The sequence below is a fragment of the Sitodiplosis mosellana genome, unplaced genomic scaffold, assembly GCF_009176505.1.
Source record: "Sitodiplosis mosellana isolate CC-2019 unplaced genomic scaffold, AAFC_SMos_1.0 Smas_scaffold_10, whole genome shotgun sequence".
Taxonomy (NCBI): domain Eukaryota; kingdom Metazoa; phylum Arthropoda; class Insecta; order Diptera; family Cecidomyiidae; genus Sitodiplosis; species Sitodiplosis mosellana.
The window spans coordinates 290274-299527 of NW_022595252.1; positions in this window are offsets into that span (position 1 = coordinate 290274).

The window sequence follows — 9254 nt, forward strand, 5'->3', positions numbered from 1 at the left end:
CAACGGATTTTGAACCAGGGCGCCAGCGAAGCTAGAAATGGCTCTGTCCCGACCCATTGATACATGGTTTAAATAAACGGAGCTTGCCAACATCCTGTATACATATTGGTCAGATGAAGAAACTCACTCAGTTGTTTTCTTCTGTCAATAATAATCAAATGGATTATTTTACATTTTGGGCTATTGTTGCTGTTTATTGTCGTCCAATTCTCCAAATAATTCTGTTTATCTTGTTTACTTCAACAAAAGCTCATACAGTTTTCACTTCATTCGATACGTTGTCAGTTGTAGTTGTGTTTTAAAACTATTTGGACGTGCAGAGGAAAAATGAAGCTGCTATTACTCATAGTTTTGATCTGCATTTGCTTGAGCTATGTTAGTTCACAACAGCTAGAGCAGCAGCAAGAATTGGAACAACGACAGCGGCAACAACAACAACGGGATTTAGAAGAACAAGCAAAAATACGACAACAAACCGAAGCACATCAATATATGGTGGTTGTCAATGGTTAAAAGTGGTTTTAAATTATCATTGAATTTGCAATATCCAGTGTTACATTATGTAAGTTACATTCTTCGTTGCAATTTATATGATCAAATTTTGGAACCAAGTGTATTTTAAGGTAGCGTCAAAACAATCATTCAAGGAGCAATATTTATGACTAACAAATCAATGTTCAGAATGAAACGTATGTGGAACAAAAGCCAAAAAAAATGTGCAAACAAAAAGAGCCGGAAACTTTATCAAGATTTTTTTTAATGTTATGTAAAGTCTTGCAATGGACAATGCTTCCCGGGTGATCAGTTTGTAGCGAATAATTTAATAATAATGATGAAATTCATGGAAACGGATCAGATCAGTTCCAGTGAGGATTAGTTTCAATGGGGAAGAAGACGTTGTCAAAAGTCATTCAGAAATCTCATACAACGTATCTTTTCATATTTTCAGTCTTGTCCGTATGGTTCTGTGCCAGCATCTTTGTCCTAGTCTTCATCTGTAATAAACCCAGTCAACGAATGCAACAGAAATTGAAGAGGATTTACAAATCTAGAACAAAAACTAGAACGACCATTCTCTCCAGTTGGAGACTTTTCAATAGCTTTTAACGATTCAATTTAAAATGTAACAACAATGCTCAGTATCTGAGTGATCAACTGAGAAATCATTATGCCTTAATACCTTCAAATAATATATGCTTTTTTTAATTTCGTTGCTTTCTAAGTCAATAATTTACAATAAACAACAATTTATCGAGTGTATTACTGAACAAAATTTATTTTGTTACATAAATATCATTCCAATAGCACTGGCTTTTGAGCGATTGTTCTTCTAAATCTTCCAATCCTTCAATCCACGTGCGTTAGTCGTGTCGATTTCATCAGAGCTAGCCTATTTGAAGAAATTCATCGAAATATGATCATTCAATCGAAAACTATTTTATTCTTTATTTTGTCTTGTGTGTGCTTTTGGCTGCATCTAAGGCAACCATTAGTTGAGAATAAACACGAAGTAGATTTTTTAAAAAGAAAATTAAAGTAATATCCAAACATTACGTGCAAACCGGGTAATTCAACGAGATTCGAACAATTCGCATGCATTTTGACTTCAACATCCGTCATGAGTTTTATGAATTCTTCAACGGGCTTTCTGGAATGGTACCAGAACAAAGATTTCTCCTCTCATAGCATCACTTCATTTTCTCTTCCCTTGAAATTTTGGAACCAGGGCTAATCTCAATACCTAATCTGTTTCATTTCTCAAGTTGTGTTATGTGACTCATTGTTAGTCAAATATAACTTCAAGTCATGGGGTGAAACTCACAATTGGGAGATCAACAATGCAATCAAAATGACAGAGTCAATTTTTTTCGGCTGTTAACACCGAGTCCTTCAGTAATGTGTCATCATTTATCATTCCACAGGATGAACATTAAATTAATAATCTACGAACATACCCAACTAAACTATCTGACGCATCATGTTGAATAATTTCCGCATCGTAATTGACCGAAATACAGGCTGGTAAACAATTACAAGTTGAGGTATTTTTATCTTTCGAGACATTGGACAAGTGCCTTTCGAGACACGTGTTCTTTTTTTTCAGGGTCAATGTATTGATGAAAAGTTATTTTTTCTCGAAAATATGGGGAGTCTTCTCAGTCAAAAACTTTGAAAAATGATTTTTCGAGGTACTTACATCTGCTGGCTATGTAGCGCTGCTTAAATATGACAAAAAAAGTATTCGGCCATTCATGGCATAATTTAAGGAATTTCGATTTTTGAGTATTGACAACTGCCATTTGATCTGGGGCGATTAAAGGTTCAAATATCCGAATACATGATGAAGCTTGGAATATCTAGTCTTAGTTTTAGTATATCAGACCGATGGATTTAATTGCCAAGTATTGGAAATTGCAATGGGTTTGTGGGCAGTAGGTTGTTGTTGTTGTAATCCTGACTGCCCACAAACCCATTGCAATTTCCAATACTTGGCAATTAAATCCATCGGTCTGATATACTAAAACTAAGACTAGATATTCCAAGCTTCATCATGTATTCGGATATTTGAACCTTTAATCGCCCCAGATCAAATGGCAGTTGTCAATACTCAAAAATCGAAATTCCTTAAATTATGCCATGCGGCCATTCATACAAAAAAATCGACTTTCCAGCAAACGATTATTTGAGTCCTGATTTGAACCAAAATTACAAGGCATATTCAGAACATATCAGGTTACAGTCCACAATTTGATTTGTTCAGCTATTATAGCTGATGACTGTTTTCGACGCCTCTCTATCAACGTCGAGAAAAAAAATAACGTTTTTCCATACAAAATTGTAAATACATATCATAGCGAAAGTACCACAATACATTTGACACATAGTAGTGAATGCTATCTCAATTCCAACTCATTGAATCATCGAATGTTTCGGTAAGCTTTTTCAATCGTGTGTAGCTTTACTAGAATATAATCAACTTTACGGCGACGGTAACAGCTTCTCTGTGAGCCGTTACTACACGCTAGCCAAAACGTATTGATGTTTTGCAATGGTTACTCGATGCATTTGCCAAAATACTATGATTTTCGTATGTGTGAACTGTGTAAACTGTTTAACTGTACAGAGAAACTTAGTGTCGCCGTAAAGTTGATAATATACTACTAAAGCTACGCACGATTGGGAAAAGTCGCCAAAATATTCAATGCTTTGTTGTTCTGACACTGAATTTATGATACATATATTCGGATGGAGAAGCGCAATCAGTTGTTTTCTCTCAATAATCAAATCAGTCATTTCCGTTTTTAGCTAAGGTTACTGTTAATGCTGTTCATTGTCGTCCAATTCTCTAAATAATTCTGTTTATCTTGTTCACTTCAACGATTTGGATAAGTCATTCGCTTCATTCGATACGTTGTCAGTTGTAGTTGTATTTTAATACTGTTTGGAAAATACTGCAGAGGAAAAATGAAGCTGCTATTACTTTTTCGCACGCCCATGTCCTGAGTAAAAGTATTGTAATCACTCCAAAACCTAGGTACCCCGAAAAACCGTTTTTCTATCCATTTTCGACACCAAAAAGCACGATACAGTGGTTATTTTGCTATGTTAATGTGGGTGTGTCGTACCCTGTACGCTGTGCGCTGTACGCTGTACGCTGTACGCAAAAATTTGTTAGCACGATTGCTCAAATACCAGAATAGGAAACGAAATTCTGCAGGTACCAAACGTTTGTGCTTCGTTAGACTTGGAAACCATTAAATTTCCAGCCACCCCAGATGTACCCTAGGATACCTAGTCAATGAAAAACCTTAAAAAAATCGAACTTTTGTTCGGGAGGTACCCAAAATAGGCTACACAGGTGGGTTTTATCATGCCCACCCGATTTATTTCATCAAAATAATAGGGAACAGGAATAACCCAGCACCCGCTAATCCACCTTTTTGGTATTAAATCGGTATGTTAGTTTAAAATTCCTTGAAAAATCGAACTTTTTTTCGGGAGGTACCCAAAATGGGCTCCCCAGGTGGATTTTATCACTCCCACTCGATTTATTTCATCAAAATAATAGGGGCCCTGAAACAATATAGCACCCTCTAACCCACCTTTTTGGTATTAAATGGGTATGTTAGTTCAAAATTCCTTGAAAAATCGAACTTTTGTTCGGGAGGTACCCAAAATAGGCTCCCAGGTGGATTTTATCACTCCCACTCGATTTATTTCATCAAATTAATAGGGGCCCAGGAATAACCTAGCACCCGCTAACCCATCTTTTTTCGTATCCAATCGGTATTGAATAGTGATTCTGATAGCGAATGTGATAGCGCCTCTGAAATCTCATTTATTCTCAACAATGTGGATTTTCCCGAAATGGAAGAGGATGGATTTTACTACAAAATCGGAGACTTGAGTGAGACTACAAAGAATACAGATCTAGAATCAATCAAAAATCAAATTGTTGGAACAGAATTCTTAAATGATTTGTCAATCGATATGTACATTATAAAGAGAAAAAAATAACCATAATAAATTTCTCGAAAATACAATTAAATTTGAAAATAGTGTCAAATTGACACTTCCAGCGGACGCGGGTTAGTTAAAATCAAAGTTCATTCTCCAAATATTTGACGGATTTGCAGTTCTTCGATTAATGTTCAGTTTTTTCAATACTTGATTATTTTGCATTTTTGAAAGAGAGTTAAAAGTTTTTGAAAGAGAGAATAAAGTATTCAGACGACAATAAAGACAATCAGACGTTTTATTTCATTTGAATACCCAACATCAAGATTTTCGGAATCATAATACAATTTTCCATAAAATACATGAACGTACTGTTGTTTTTTTCTGAAAATTCTTATAAATTTCCTTTATAGATATATTATTACACCCAAATTGAGCTCAGTGTCGGTATTCTGGAACACAATCCGCAAAAATCATACTGAATTATTTCGAACGTTCAGTTAGATTTTTGGAAGTGGAAGTCCCACATACATTTTTGAATTGAACGTATCCCTTCCACTTCCAAAAATCCAACTGAACGTTCGAAATAATTCCGCATGATTTTTGCGGATTGTGTTCCAGAATACCGGCATTGCAAAATATTTACATCAGAATAGCTATTAGCCATGGTTAATTGAAGTGAAAACCGCACGCTGAATCTATTTTGTGTGAAGGGAAAGAAATATTTTTCAGAAATTGGAGTCATTCAAATTCTGTTTTTGTTCCACAGATGCTTTTGAACAATTTTACAAAAATATGTTTTTTTGAAGCATCTACGCAGATACTTGTTTTGAACAGATATTTGCGTCGCCATCAATTTCATTTGAATCAATATTCAATTGAATAAATTAAATGTTAAAATAACAACGACACACGTGTGACCTATCTGAATAATATTTTAAAAAATTCAGCAAACACAGAAATATGGTTTATGCATTCTACGAAAAAGAAGAAATTTTCATTTCGTCAATACTAATTCATTCGGTGATAATTTTGACGACGCATCAATTGTTCACAGAAATGAAATTGTTTAAAAATGCTTGTATCAAGTAAGAAAAATTTAGTTTTTTCCCCGAAGTTAAATCGTTAAAACTAGAAGATGACTTTCATTCGAAGCATAATTGCGGCCTCACTTTTGATAGTAATTTTGGTGAGTACTGTTCGAAGGTTGAACCATACATTTAAGTTCTTAGACGATTGAAAGTGTTTTAGTGAAAACCACTTTTTTGAAAAGTTCAGTTGAAATCTTCGTAGAAAAATTCCACTTTTTACCATTAAAAAATACAAACAGTCTATTTATGTTCCTCGGGATAAATTTATCCTGAGGATAAATTTTTTTGGTCAAAATACCAAAATTTCCAGCAAAATTCTTACTTTTGGCGTTGTAAATTGATGTTAAACATCATTTCTGTTCTTAATGGTTTCATAAATATGAAAATTTTCCAGTCATATCGAAATTTTGTAATTTATTTTTATACCAGAGGTATAGACCCACTTCAGAGGTATAGAGTAAGTAATTGTTAGTTTTTTCCTCAAAACACAGTCGAACTTGGAGTTTAAATGAATAATCTCTGGTTTTTTATCTTAAATTTTAAGGATATGGACATTTCGAATCAATTTTTTGCCAAAAAATTTCAACATTTTGCTATACCAGGGATAAAATTTACGACCTGGTCGTAAATTTTATCCCTCGGATAGTGAAATGTTGAAAATTTTTGACAGAAAATTGATTCGAAACATCCATATTTTTAAAATTTGTGACGAGCAACCGGGGAATATTGGCTAAAACTTCCGGTTTAACTGTGTTTTTGAGCAAAAATTTACAATTACTTACTTTATGCCTCTGAAGTGCTTATCCCTGGTATAAAAATAAATTACAAAATTTCGATATGGCTGGAAAATTTTCATATTTATGAAACCATTAAGAACAGAAATGATGTTTAACATCAATTTACAACGCCAAAAGTAAGAATTTTGCTGGAAATTTTGGTATTTTGACCAAAAAAATTTATCCTTAGGATAAATTTATCCCGAGGAACATAAATAGACTGAAAGAAATTTCATTAGAAATTCTATCGATCATATTGAAAAGCTTTGAAAAATGATACATTTGTTTTAAAAGGCTTGAAATTATTATTCAGGTTTGAAGTCTACGTTTTTAAGTCTGCTTGAAGTTTCATTTATTTTTCACAAATGTATCATTCAATGCGTTCAAAATTTGTCCAGGTTTGAAATCTAACTTCTCAAACCTTCCAGAAGTTTTGAAGAAATTTAAATATATGTATATGTTGAAAATTTGTCAAAAAAAAGTCGGAAAATTTTCAAGCCTAGTAATGTCTTTTGGGAAAATGTGAATTCGGGTTGAATGAGCAAAAAAATCGAAGTGTGAACTAAAAAAAATTAATCACTGGAAATAATGTCGAAAAAGTAATTGCTACTAATAAAATATACTGACCAGAACTCGTGATATATATTGCCAGTAAAAAGTAGGTATAACTATAACATGAAATTACGAGATAGTTCAACAACAGATTAGAATATTTTTCTTCATGATAATTTTTTTCGTACTGTGACTAACATCGGCTAACTCCAAAGTAGGAACGTATTTACATTAGTACGAAAATCTGTGTTAGTGACAGATGAGATATTTACATAATTGGTTTTAAACGCATCCGTTAGTACCATTTTCCGATGATAATTCACGAAATAGTGGAATAAATGTAGGAATAGTACTTCAAAAATTGTTTTAGTTATCACTAAAATCGACCTAATACGTTAAAATAAAAGAAATATTTAAAGCCCAAGAAAATTTAAAAATTAGTTCATCTATGAAACAAAAGTGATATTCTACATAGATCATTCGATATGATCACTCGGTGAAATATCCGAATTTTTCCAGAAAAAAAATTGATTTTAGAACAAATTTATGAAGGAGTGAGTAGGTTCTTCGATCGATTGTTGATTTATACATTGTACAAGCAGCCCATTTCAACCGATGCGTTGGATGTGTGCGTGTGCATATGTGACGTTCGAACGGTTGATTGACTCACGTTGCAGATGATAATACAGAGGCTGATGTGTTTACGCTACTGTATTACAACTACACTTATGTTTTGTGTAATAATCTGCTCGCTACACAACTATTCATGCACACCAAGAAGTTAGAGGATCGTGAAATAAGCTCAGCAATAAGAATAAGCTACATATTCTCTTTACCTAAATTTACAGAGAGTGTCGAAAATACGTAAACATATCATTTTAAAGACAAACGAATCGAACGTATTTGCGCATATTTCAATAAAATGAGATAGAGTTCCAAATGTTCCATTTATATAAAACAATTGAAATAACGTCACACTTTTATCACTTTTATTGGATGAGTTGAAGCGGGCCATAAATAGAAAAAGCGATTCCGTCAATTTCTATCCAATTGCAAACATTTTTCTGAAACGGTTCAGTGGTTATCTGGTAGGAGATAGGACAAAACCGTCTGCCATCTGCGAAAAGTTGTACAGAATATAAAAATTCAAATATTCTTTGTGAATAAAATTTTATTAAAGAAAATCAAAGAAGGGCGCAAATGAGTGAATTCTCCCTTACAATATAAATGCGTAGTTCAATTCCTTCAGTAGCGACTTTCGGTGTTCTTTCTGAAGAATTTCTACGCACAAAACAAACTTTTCCAAATTTAAGAATTTTTTTTTCTTTGATGTGGAATAAGAACAAAATAGTCTTAATTCTGAAGTCTACCATATAAAATATAAGAAATTAAGAAAAGTTTTTTTCCAAATTTAAGAAAAAAAATTTCTTATTTCATTTTTAAGAAACCGCTGCGTTTCAAGCTTAACAATTGCGGCTACAATTGATGCGAAATTACATTTAATGTACGCCAATTCAGTTTCAATGCCATTATGAGCGAATGCTTCCTTTGCCAAACCAATCGCGTCTGCGTCTTCATCAACAAATGTGTCAACTACAGTTTTCACCGCTGCAAAATTGTCACAGTAGTAGATAACGGCATTTATCCATGTTCCCCATCGTGTAACTATTGGTTCTGGAGGTAGAGGCAGTTCTGGACACATCGATTTGAATGCTTGCCGACGGGGCGGTGCCTAAGAAAAATATCCATTCATTTTAATTCACAGAAATTGAAACTAAGACTTGAAAAACGTTTACCTTAACAAACACATTTTTTGTTTTGGAAATCAGTTGATTGACCGTTTTAAATTTAGATCGAACCAATTCGGCCACTCGGTGCAATCCATGTGAGAAACAAGTCAAATGCAGCATTTTTGGAAATAGGATTTGCAGGGAACGCATAGCTGCAATCATGTAAGCGGCGGCATCAGTTAATGCAAACAGAACTTTGTTGTATTGAATACCTGCGCGAAATGAAAAAAAAGAAAAATATTCTAAAACGAACACAAATAGTGCATGTGTAATTTCGGTTACCGTTTGGCCATATAAGCAATAATGAATCGTTGCAAAACGCTGCCATGTTACTAGCATTGGCGCTATCGACTACTGCCATGTTCAACAAATAGCATTCGCCGCGTTCTGGACTATCGTCAGCATCATCCAATATCCCAAAAATAAAATTAGTGACCAAACGACACTCCGAATCGGTGGTTTCATCGATAGATGTCCGAATGTATCTGTCCCCGACTTTTGCACGCAACTTTTCCATTGTCTCGTTGTACAAAATCGGCACATATTTCTGTCGCACTGACGATTCACTTGGCATGCTTTTTCCGGTG